The 12,992-nt window shown below is 42.2% G+C and overlaps 1 protein-coding gene across 4 annotated transcripts in view; it reads left to right on the forward strand.

Annotated features, from left to right (window-relative positions):
* Positions 1 to 12,992, forward strand: part of USP48 (ubiquitin specific peptidase 48) — a 93,528-nt gene that overhangs the window by 15,565 nt on the left and 64,971 nt on the right. The window lies entirely within an intron of this gene.

Genomic DNA, 12,992 nt, shown 5'->3' on the forward strand with positions numbered 1-12,992 from the left:
CTGAACAAAACACCAGTCTTGCGAAGTGGCTGTATCATTTTGCATTTCTACCAGCGATGAGAGTTCCTGTTGATTACATCCTCACCAGCATTTGGTATTATCAGCGTTACGGATTTTGGCCATTGTAATAAGTGTGTGGTGGTATTGCATTGGTGTTTTAATGTGCATTTCCCTGCTGACATATGACAGGGAGCATCTTTTCATATGCTTATGTCTTTGGTGCTGTGCCTTTTAAGGTCTTTGGCCCATTTTTTGAAATCAGGTTGTTTTTATTTTTAAGAGTTCTTTTGTATATTTTGAATAACAGTCCTTTATCCAGGTGTCTTTTGCACATTATTCTCCAAGTCTGAGGCTTGTCTATATTCTCTTGACAGTGTCTTTAATTGCAGAAATTTTAATTTTAATGAAGTCCAGCTTATCAGTTCTTATTTTCATGGATCATGTAGTGGTGATGTATCTAAGAAGTCATCACCAAACCCAAGGTCATGTAGATTTTTCTCCTAAGTTATCTTTGAGGAGTTTTATTGTTTTGTGTTGTTTTATATTTAGGTCTGTGATCCATTTTGAGTTAACTTTTGTGAAGGGAGTTCACTAAGTTGTTTTTTTTTTAAGATTTTATTTATTCATTTGAGACAGAGATACAGAGAGAGAGCGCGCGTGAGCAGGGGGAGAGGCAGAGGGAGAGGGAGAAGCAGGCTCCCCACTGAGCCAGGAGTCTGATGTGGGGCTTGATCCCAGGATCATGACCTGAGCCGAAGGCAGACGCTTAACCATCTGAGCCACCCAGGCGCCCTGGGAGTTCACTAAATTTTGATACGTAATCACCACCCTAATCAATAGAACATTTCCATCATCCCAGAAAGTTCCTTCATATTCTCTTCTACCTAGTTCCCATTTCCCTTTGGTAATCACTATTCTGATTTCTTTCTACATAGATTAGTTGTGTCTGTTCTTGAACTTTGTATTGATGGACTCCTCAGCTCCATTACTTTTCTGTGTCTGGATTCTTTTACTCAACATCGTATTTTTGAGAATCACCCATGTTGCATGTATCAGTAGTTTTTTGAGGGAGGTGGCCTGAGTAGTAGTCTATGATATGAGTTAATCCTAATGTGTTTAGTTTATTAATGGACATTTGGATCATTTACAGCTTTTAACTGTTTAAGTAAAAATTGCCTATAAACTTTCACGTACAGTCTGGATATTTGCATCCATCTCTCTTGGGTCCCCAGTTTTTTTTTTTTTAAGATTTTATTTATTTGAGAGAGATATAGTGAGAGAGGGAACACAAGCAGAGGGAGAAGCAGGGCTCCTGCCTAGCAGGGAGCCTGATACGGGGCTCCATCCCAGGACCCTGGGATCATGACCTGAGCCGAAGGCAGACGCTTAAGAACTGAGCCACCCAGGCGCCCTTTGGGTCCTCATTCTTACAAATAGTTACATTGTATACTAATGTATGGATTTTCCATAGCTTATTCAGCCAGTTCTCTATAAATAGACACTGGTGGGGGGGGCGCCTGGGTGGCTCAGTTGGTTAAACCGCTGCCTTTAGCTCAGGTCATGATCCCAGGGTCCTGGGATTGAGCCCCACATTGGGCTCCCTGCTCATGCAGCAAGTCTGCTTCTCCCTCTGCCTGCCGCTCCCCCTGCTTGTGCTCTCTCCCTCTCTCTCTTGCTCTCTCTCTGTGTCAAATAAATAAAATCTAAATAAATAAATAAATAGACACTGGGCTTCTTTTCAGGCTTTTGCTGTTAATAACAATGTTTCAATATATAACTTTGATTTTAAATTGTTTTGCATGTGTGCAGGTAAATCTGTAGAATAAATACCCCTGTGGGACTGCAGGATGTGAAGGGTAAATAAATGCATTGGTAATTTCAATAGATGCTGGAAATTGTTCTCCATAGAGGTCATTCCTTTTTTTAGCCTCAGTAGCACTGTATGAGAAAATGCCTGTTTCCCCATGGCCTTGTCAAACTTTGCCAGACTGATAGACGAGGCAAGATATATATGGGATGGGCTAGGTTATGCGTGGGAATAAATAACTCCCCAGTCTCAGTGATTTAAAACAACAAATGCTTATATCTTGCCCAAGCTATGTGTGGATTACAAACTGGGGGTAGCTTGAGTGGAGGTGAGGGGACTCCTCCTAGTCACTTGGATATCTGCCACTTGGTAATAGCCACCGTTTGAGAAACACTGTCAGTTCCTCTGGATGGTTTCAGTGCCAGCAGTTAAATGCATGCCTTAGAATTACATGCATCATTTCTGCTCACAAGTCATTGCCCAGAGCTTATTTCTCAGTCCCACCCAAGATCCAGAAAGTATCTAGAAGGAGAGAGGAATAGTAGGTAAACTGCTCTGGTGGTTACCATACAAGGTGTTTCTGTCTACTTTTATTTTGTGTTCCTCTTACAGCAGAGATGGAGCTTTAGGGCCATTTGTATCTTTTTGAACTTCCTGTTATGTCATTTCTCCATTTTTATATTTTTAGTTTCGTTATCAATTTGTAGGAATTCTTTGAGATTTGTGTGTGTGTGTGTGTGAGAGACATGAGTTGCAAAACTTTTCTTTTTTGGCTTTGCTTACCAATTTGCTATGCAGAAAGTTATGAGATTGATTAATGTAACTTTTTCTTTTATGGCTTCTGAATTTTGAATCCTAGAAAGGTCTTTCTCATACGAAGATCATAAAGAGAATTGTTGATGTTTTCTGTGTTGTTATGATTTCAGTAAACATTTACATTTCATTTAGAATGTGTACTGAAGTATAATGTGAAGTGTGAGTCCAATTCGATCTTCCAGATAGCATCCTGGTTGTCCCAACCACCATTTATTAGAAGTCTATGGTGTCGGGGCGCCTGGGTGGCTCAGTCGTTAAGCATCTGCTTTCGGCTCAGGTCATGATCCCGGAGTCCTGGGATCGAGCCCCGCGTCGGGCTCCCTGCTTTGTGGGAAGCCTGCTTCTCCCTCTCCCACTCCCCCTGCTTGTGTTCCCTCTCTCACTGTGTCTCTCTCTGTCAAATAAATAAATAAAATCTTTAAAAAAAAAAAAAAAAAAAGTCTGTGGTGTCTTTACTTACACTGATGTGAATGCCTTTATTGAATACTAAATTACCATATGTATTTGGGTCTGTTTCTGAGCTTTTTATTCTATTATGCTGTTTTGGGTTTTCAGAAAATACTTTTTTTAAGTAGGTTCCACGCCCAGTGTTCAGCTTGAACTCATGACCTTGGGATCAAGAGTCAGATGCTCTACCTACTGAGCCAGTGAGCTGCCCTCTATTGCTGCTTTGATTTGGGGGATGCCACCTCATTATTCAGTGTCTGATAGGGCTTAATTTCCCTCCTGATTGTCGTTTTAGGAGTTTCATTTTTGAATTTTTGCTATATTCCATGCTCTGCTTGATTTAATAAAATTCTTCTAATTGTTGTATAAAACTTAAAATCCATGAAGATGCACCATGTGTATCCCAAGGCTGAGAGTAATGGGAGTTTCAGAAGTGTGTTGTGATTTTTTTTTTTAAGAATTTATGTATTTATTTGACAGAGAGAGATGGCGAGGGAGGGAACACAAGCAAGGGGAGTGGAAGAGGGAGAAGCAGGCTTCCTGTGGAGCAGGGAGCCCAATGCGGGGCTCGATCCCAGAACTCTGGGATCATGACCTGAGCCGAAGGCAGATGCTTAAAGACTGAGCCACTCAGGCATCCCTGGTTTTGTGTGTATGTGTTTTTTGTTTTGTTTTGTTCTTTTAAGATTTTTTATTTATTTAACAGAGACACAGCGAGATAGGGAACCGGGAGTGGGAGAGGGAGAGGCAGGCTTCCCATGGAGCAGGGAGCCTGATGTGGGGCTCGATCCCAGGACGCTGGGATCATGACCTGAGCCGAAGGCAGACGCTTAGCGACTGAGCCACTCAGGTGCCCCTGTGTATGTGTTTTTTGACAAGGAGCCTAGTACCTTGAGGTTCTCCCCACCCCATTCTTAATTTCAAATCATGATGGAGGAGGGGCTCTATTTAGGTGTCTGGTTGGCTGCCCTTTGGCAACCTTTGGAACTCTGCTTGGACACTGAGCTGTGCTTTGTAAAAGAAGATTTACTGACATTGTTTTAATAGTTAATTTGCTTTGGGGATTTTTTTTTTGCAACCTACTCCGAGAAATTGAAAATTTTGGATCAAAGTGCTTATTTTATTTATATTTATTTTTTAAAAAAATATCAGAGAGAGAGAAAGCAAGCACAAGCAGGGGCATCAGCAGGCAGAGGGAGAAGCAGGCTCCCTGATGTGGGGCTTGATCCCAGGACCCTGAGATCATGACCTGAGCCAAAGGCAGATGCTTAACTGACTGAGCCACCCAGGTGTCCCGAAAGTGCTTATTTTAATACTGCCGACTATTTTTTTTTTTTTATTTAAGATTTTATTTGACAGAGACACAGCGAGAGAGGGAACACAAGCAGGGTGAGTGGGAGAGGGAGAAGCAGGCTTCCCGCCGAGCAGGGAGCCCAATGAGGGGCTCGATCCCAGGACTCTGGGATCATGACCTGAGCCAAAGGCAGACACTTACCGACTGAGCCACCCAGGTGCCCCACTGCCAAATGTTTCATAGCAAGCTTGCATCTTAGAAGGATGAAAGAGAGAAACTTTTGGTGAAAGATTTAACCTTGAGACCCTCTCAAAGGAAAAAGCTGCTATAGAGCCAGTCACCACACCTCAGAATGGTAACTGCACTTTACGAAACATGGTGAGCCAGGATCCTGATGCCTTGTCTGTCCTGTTGGCTGCGTGCTGATTTTCTCTTGGATCCTTTTGGTCAGAATTAAGAATTTCAAATGAAAATCAGGTTGTTAGATGAGTGAACATTTTATGAAATTCTGGATGTGAGTATTCTCAAAGCACTTATTTGTGATTTCCATTTTTCCTTTAAAAGAAACATTTTAAATGCAACTGCATTCATAAAAACCTGATTTCTTTTTTCCCCTCACCACACAAAAAAATGATCAGTGACAAGTACTTTTGATTTGACTTCTTACCTGAACTAGCATCTTAGATTTCCAATCCTCACTTCTTATCTTTTCTACTATAACAGCATCCCCTTTAAATTTCTCTTACTGGTGTCTGTCTGTCTCACACATACACGAGAAAAGTCAAGACTTACACTTTGAAAAATACCTTAGAGGCTTAAAACTTGTCTTATTAAGAAGCAGGAGGAGCTTTACAGGAACGGTGTTTATTGACAAAGCAAAACGTGGGAGATCTTCAGGTGATGTAACTTACAAGTCACTTTGGTTGAGAAACATAATTAGAGGATCTTTCTAAAGTGAAAATCTGATTATTTTTCTTTTTTTTTTCTTTAGATTTTATTTATTTATTTGAGAGCAAGAGAGAAATAGCAAGAGAGAGCATGAGTGGGGAGGAGAGGGAGAAGCAGGCTTCCTGTGGAGCAGGGAGCCTGACGTGGAGCTCAGTCCCAGGACTCTGGGATCATTACCCGAGCCGAAGGCAGATGCTCAACTGACTGAGCCACCCAGGTGCCCTGCAATTATTTTTCTTTTAAAAACCTTATGCTGGCCCCTTTTTGCTTCTGGATGAAGTCCAAACTCTTCTCATGGTATTTGCGGTGTTGTGTGAGCTGATGGAGCCCCTGACTTCTGCAGCCTCCTCGGCCTTCCCGCCTTTCTCTTGGCACAGCAAGCTGCCGGCGGCAGGAAGACTTCCTTCCCTCTTGGAGCATGGCAGGGGAGCCTGCATCGATTTCTCCCAGCTTGCTCCTCTAGCCGTCATGTCCAGGAGCTCTCTGCTGGAGTGCTGTTTAGTTTCCCTCCCAGGCGGACTGACGTCCTGAGCGCCCTTGGAGACTTTCGCCTTACAGCACGGCCTCCCTTCCTGCGGGATCTCTGCTGCGGAGTCCCGTGCTTGATGCCACCACCTCATTTATGTCTCTGAAGCTCTCCTTTAACTGTCACCTCCTGGGCTGCGAGCCCTAGTTTGATGCCTAGGACTTGGTCTTTCATTTCAGTATTCTCAAGTCCTGTAATTATCTGGGCATCTCTGTGACAGCATGTGTCACCCTGTGAAGTCTGGTTGCTTTTATGAGATGGTAGGTTTGGGTTATATAAAATGATAGTGTTTACTGTTACTCCTGTAGGTGGTGAGCTATCTAGTGGACATTTATTGTTGGTGTTTTGAAACCTCCATGTAGCAGCTCTCTGAGCATCCAGACTGGTCCTGGTCACTGGCTCTTCCACCTTGTTTGCATTAACTTCTGCTCTCACGAGAGGTTAGAGAAGCAGAATGGTTTTACTGCCACACGTATTACTCAAATGTTTTCATAAACATGAGTTTCTAAGGGGATTCAAATTAACTGTGAATTAAAAATATAAAGTATCTGTTGATTTGCCGGCTTGGTGTTCCTGGAATTTGTGATAACTAAAAACTGGGATAAATATGGTTTGAGGCTGGTTTTTGTTTGTTTTGTTTCGTTTTGTTTTAAAAATTTTATTTGTTTTGTTTTAAAAATTTTATTTATTTATTTGACAGAGACACAGCGAGAGAGGGAACACAAGCAGGGAGAGTGGGAGAGGGAGAAGCAGGCTTCCCCCAGAGCAGGGAGCCTGATGCGGGGCTCTATCCCAGGACCCTGGGATCATGGCCTGAGCCAAAGGCAGATGCTTAACGACTGAGCCACCCAGGCACCCGTTTGTTTTGTTTTTTGTTTTAAGTAAACTGTACCCCACATAGGGGCCTCAGACTACCAACCTGCAATCAAGAGTTGTATGCTATACCAGCTGAGCCAGCCAAGGACCCCAGAGGCTAGTTTTTTTAAAATATTGATTGATCAATCTATCTATCTAAACATTTAATGATATAAATTCCCCTCTAACCACTAATTTAGCTGCATCTCACAACTTTTGGTACATTTTATTAATTTCAGAGTATTTTCTAATTTCCCTTGTGATTTCTTTTTTCAAAAACTTTTTGAGGGCGCCTGGGTGGCTCAGTTGGTTAAGCGACTGCCTTCAGCTCAGGTCATGATCCTGGAGTCCCAGGGTCGGGTCCCGCATCGGGCTCCCTGCTCGGCGGGGAGTCTGCTTCTCCCTTTGACCCTCTCCCCTCTCATGCTCTCTCTCTCATTCTCTCTCTAAAATAAATAAATAATATCTAAAAAAAAAAAACTTTTTGAAAAAATATAAAAATATCACTCCCTCCCCCTTAGCAACATTAGAGTCATAATGGATAACTTTGTATCCTGTTTATTTAGAATTCTGTCTTGAACAAGGTCACACGTCTCAAGGTATTCCTTAAAAGAATTTTAATGGCTGTATAGTATTCCATCATGTCACTATACCACACTTTAACATTGTCTCTGTGGTTGGGCAGGTAGCTTGTTTATAAACAGTTTTCTGTTATAAGCAACGCTGACGATTTTCCTGCAATTGGGCAGGTAGCTTGTTTCTAAGTAGTGATGATTATCTCTGAAAGTGTTTGTTGACATCTATGTTTGCGTAGGATACCTTCTTTAAAATGGTGGTTCTAGGTCTAAGGATGTGGAGACCAGTAAGTCGTTGTTATATATGTAATCAAATTGTTTTTCAGAAAGTTTGTGATGCATTAGGCAAAGCTTCGGTGGAGTCAGATCTTCTTCACTCAAAGCAGGAAAGAAAGTTAGCATGCCTGGGCTGAGTGTGAAATGATGTTCCTAAGAGCAAGAAACTAAAGATTATGAGGAAAAGCAAAGGAATAACTCTTTAAATGACTACTCTGGGTGGGAGCTCCACCCCCTTGCCCGTTCAAATAATTTTTTTCAGTTGCATAGCAACTATGAAATCACTGGCTATAAATTTTTGTCCATTGTGTTGGAAGATACTCTTAAATGACAGATCCTTGGAGATTTGTCAAAACAGCTCAAACTTCATCTCTTACCTGTGGTTAGTACCAGAGGAACTTAGTGGTTTGTACCCTAGATACCTAGCCTCTTGTTTTTCCAGTCCCCAGCCAAACGGTTTTTTTTTTTTTTAGATTATTTATTTATTTATTTGACAGACAGAGACACAGTGAGAGAGGGAACACAAACAGGGGGAGTGGGAGAGGGAGAAGCAGGCCTCCTGCCGAGCAGGGAGCCCGATGCGGGGCTCGATCCCAGGACCCTGGGATCATGACCTGAGCCGAAGGCAGACACTTAACGACTGAGCCACCCAGGTGCCCCCAGCCAAACAGTTTTTGATTTGTGGAAAATTGTTTTTCATTCTTTACAGTTTTGGGCATCATTGCAGACCTCTCCTTCTTCCACCCCACCCCCTTTTTAAAAATATTTTATTTGAGAGAGAGAGAGAGTATGAGCAGGCGGAAGGGCAGAAGCAGACTCCCTGCTGAGCAGGGAGCCAGATGCGGGGCTGGATCGCAGGCTCTGGGATCATGGCCTGAGCCATCCAGGTGCTGCCCCCTTCCTTTCTTTCCCCCACCATCTAAGGGGTCCCCCAAGTCCTGTTGATTTTCTCTCATTGATAAACTTGAATTCAGCGTTCCTGCATCCTCATTGTTACTAAACTGGTTTAGGACGTCCTCCGCTAGGATTGCTGCCAAGGTGTTTTGCTGGCCTAAAATCACAGCAGGTCCTGTCACAGCTGCTTAGCATGTCATACCAAACATTTTGGAACTAGTCCCTTGTCTTCCACTTCAGCCACTTTGGTGTTCTTCTGTTACAGAGTTCTAGAAAAAGTACCCATTGGGATTCATCATTGCTTTATTGCCACAGTGTTGTGTATTTTATGGATATATGCCCAGGAGTAGAATTATTGAAGCAAAATGTTGGTGTCATTTAATATTTTGAGACATTTTCACGTTTCTCCAAAAGGGTGTGTTTAGTCATTCCTCCTGTTGCCGGTGACTACACAGGTGCCTCTCACTTTACTTAATTCATCATTGGGAACTTTTTACTGATTGGGTAAGAGAAAACATCTTTCATGACTGTTTTAACTTAGCGTTCCTCTGGATTTGAGTGTTTAAAACCCATGTTTGTTAACTAGCTTTGTAAGAAAGTTTAGAGGAAGAGAGACAACCACTTTTAAGAATTAGGTCTGACAGGGCACCTGGGTAGCTCAGTCATTGAGCATCTGCCTTCGGCTTAGGTCATGATCCCGGTGTCCTGGGATTGAGCCCAGCATCGAGCCCTGCATCGGGCTCCCTGCTCCGTAGGAAGCCTGTTTCTTCCTCTCCCTCTCCCCCTGCTTGTGTTCCCTCTCTCACTGTGTCTCTCTCTGTCAAATAAATGAATAAAATCTTTAAAAAAAAAAGAATGATTTTTTTTAAAGTGATAATGCAGAAGTGAAGTTTTATTTTATTTTTTATTTTTTAAAGATTTTATTTATTTATTTGACAGAGAGACACAGCGAGAGAGGGAACACAAGCAGGGGGAGTGGGAGAGGGAGAAGCAGGCTCCCCGCCGAGCAGGGAGCCCGATGTGGGGCTCGATCCCAGGACCCTGGGATCACGACCTGAGCCGAAGGCAGCTGCTTAACCAACTGAGCCACCCAGGCACCCAAGAATGATTTTTTTTTAATTTATTTTTTAAGATCAGAAAGACAGGATGCTTAAGCAGAACGCTAAGAACAGTTCTTTACTTTGGAATATGTAGTGCATTCCAAGTTCAAAATCTTAAAAGTATAAAAGGTGATGATGGGGTAATAAATAATGGAAATTATTGGGCCCTAGAATGCTGGCATTGTGTTTGTACATGTTCTCTGAAATTAACTGCTGGCTAGGTAATTTAACTGTGGCTAGCAAGTACAGAGCTACACCTCCTTAGAGGTAGGGTGTTTTCCATTTTATACTATATCCTCCTATTTAAATTGACATGTGTGGGCGCCTGGGTGGCTCAGTTGGTTGAGCGACTGCCTTCGGCTCAGGTCATGATCCTGGAGTCCCAGGATCGAGTCCCGCATCGGGCTCCCTGCTCGGCAGGGAGTCTGCTTCTCCCTCTGACCCTGTCTCCTCTGATGTGCTCTCTCTCTCTCACTCTCTCTCTCAAATAAAAAAAAAAAAAATCTTAAAAAAAAATAAAAAAATAAATTGACATGCGTACCACACCCATTTTTAAACACTGTTTTTGTACCTCGTGTTTTCAACTAATAACGTTGTTACGTATCATAACATAAAAAGTTTCCATCATCTTTTCCCTTGACTATAGAGTGGTTTCTATTGTTTTGTTATATTATTTGTCAGTTTATTATTGATGGATGTTGATGATGTTTCCAGTCTTTCACTACTATCCATAATGCTTTAGTGGCTAAGCTTCTGAAACATTCAGAAAGTATAGATCTAATAATGTCCTTTGTAGCAAAAAATCCAAGCTCGTGTACTGCAGCCAGTTGTCTCTTCAGTCTTTTTTAATCTGAAAGGATCATTCAATCTTTCTTTATTTCATGACATTGACATTTTTGAAGTGTAGAAAGCTCATCAAGGTGGGTTTGTCTGATGCCACCTCATGATTAGATTGAGGCTGTTTACGTTGGCAGGAACGTCACAGAAGTGATGCAGTGCTCTCAGAAGGTCATACCAGCAGGGACCCCCCACTGTACCTTTGATCTTCTGGTGAAGGAGTGTTGGCCAGCTTTCTCCACTGAAAGTTACTATTTTTCCTTTAGTAATTAATAAACACCCTATGCTAAGATACTTTGAGACTATGTAGTTGTTTCATTACTCCCTGATACTCCACTCTACAAACTTGCCTATACTCGCATCCATTGATGATTCTTGTTTGATTCTTGTATTAATCTGATGGATGCCAAGTGGTGGTTTTCTAATTTTCTTTCTTGTACTTTGACAGTTGACTTTTTTCTATAAGGAAGGAATTTCCCATCCCTTATCCATCCATTTCAGTATGGATTCCTATTTATTCCGTAGATCATAATTCTATCATTAATTTCCTTCTCATTGTTCCTGATTTTGCCACAGGGAGTCCCTCTCAAGCTGTCCTTTTAACATGTCCCCCATCATTCTTTGAGTACATTATTCTTACTTTTGGGCATAGCAAGATGTTCCACGTTCATCTTGTACTCTGTCCAGCCTTGGAACCAGCTATTTCTCCCAGGAGCCCTGGGTTCTTTGAGTGGGGGAATACTTAGAAATCAAGACCTGGTTGCTAGGAGTGCTCATGTGATTGCTTATAGACCCTCAGCTGACAAAAGGCCATCTACTTTGCCTGCCCAGTTAAATTTAAATTTTAGACAACAAATATGTATATTTTTTAATAGCAATCTTTTTTTTTTTTTTAAATCAGAGAGTGAGCACAAGCAGGAGGAGTGGCAGGCAGAGAGAGAAGCAGGCTCCCTGCTAAGCACGGAGCCAGATGTGGGGCTTGATCCAAGAACCTTAGGATCATGACCTGAGCCAAAGGCAGCCACTTAACAGGCTGAGCCACCCAGGCATCCCGAGCAATTTTTTTTAAGGTTTTATTTATTTATTCATGAGAGAGAGAGAGAAGGAGCAGGGAGAGGGTCAGAGGCAGAGGGAGAAGCAGACTCCCCGCAGAGCAGGGAGCCCAATGTGGGACTCGATCCCTGGATTCTGGGATCATGACCTGAGCTAAAGGCAGACACTTAACCGACTGAGCCACCCAGGCGCCCTATAACAAACATTTTTTTAATAGAAATATATCATTTAGGGCGCCTGGGTGGCTCAGTTGGTTAAGTGGCTGCCTTCGGCTCAGGTCATGATCCCGGAGTCCCAAGATCGAGTCCCGCATCAGGGTCCCTGCTCAGCAGGGAGTCTGCTTCTCCCTCTGACCCTCCCCCCTCTCATGCTCTCTCTCTCATTCTCTCTCTAAAATAAGCAAATAAAATCTTAAGGAAATATATCATTTACCTGAAATTCAAGTAACTGCTGTTCTATGGTTTATCTGGCAACCCTAATCTGCCTACAGGTTTAGGCTTTTGTCTTTTATTCCTGATGCAATACTGCAGGCTTCATTTTCTTCTTCCTCCCTTTCTTATTTGTAACTTTCCAAACCTTGGTTTCCTTTATCCCTAATATTTCCTTACTTGTTTAAATATAGAATATAAGGAAAGTAGTTTTTTAGAATTGTTATGAAAAGGAAGTCATTAAGATTTGGTATTTGTACTTTTTATCTTTAGCCTGAGGACACTACTAAATGAGTTTGCTACTGACTGGGTTCAGGTTACTTGGGTTAGTTCCTCACCCCCCTTCCCTTCATTGTGGATATGTTATTTAATTGAAATGTGTTTGTGTTGGATTTAGGGCCCCTCCCATCCTTACTTGTGAGTGTGTTTGTGTGTGTGTGTATGTATGCGTGTGTGTCACATTGACAGAGGCCCCCCAGTTCAGCAGTGTATGGAACGGTATATTCAAAAAAGTGTCACATACCCCTCCAGTTTTTACTCTAAACCCACTTCTGTTCTGAAGGTAACCACTTTTATTGGTCTCTGGCTTAGCCTGTTGGTTTCTTTCTGTTCGAATGAGCAGATACATGTATAGACAAGAAGTAGCATACTATAGATACTGTTCTGCGTGTTCCTTTCTTACTGATACATCCTGGAACTGACTCCACACCTATCCATAGAGGTTTGTCCTGTGATTTTCCTGTTACAGTTGCATAGTACTCCGTTGTGCCTAGGTACCATGTCCCCTGTTGGGTCATTTGGCTTTCCGGTATTTCACAGTTACAGTCAGTGCTGTAATGACCACCCGAGGTGTTATTTGTGCGGGTATATCTGCACTCTCAAAGGTGTCTCTTCAGAGTGAATAATCAGAAATGAATTGGTGGATGGGTTCGCCTGGTGGTGGGTATTAAAGAGGGCACATACAGAATGGAGCACTGGGTGATATACGCAATGAGTCATGGAACACTACATCAAAAACTAATGATGTATGGTGATTAACATAATAAAATGTTAAAAAATATTCGTTAAAAAGAAATGAATTAGTGGGTGACAAGGAAGCTGTATGTGTAGTTTTTTTTTTTTTAAGATTTATTTAT

This window comes from Callorhinus ursinus, unplaced genomic scaffold, assembly GCF_003265705.2.
Source record: "Callorhinus ursinus isolate GAN/ISIS: 27379988/994484 unplaced genomic scaffold, GSC_fseal_2.0 scaffold18, whole genome shotgun sequence".
NCBI classification, from domain to species: Eukaryota; Metazoa; Chordata; class Mammalia; order Carnivora; family Otariidae; genus Callorhinus; species Callorhinus ursinus.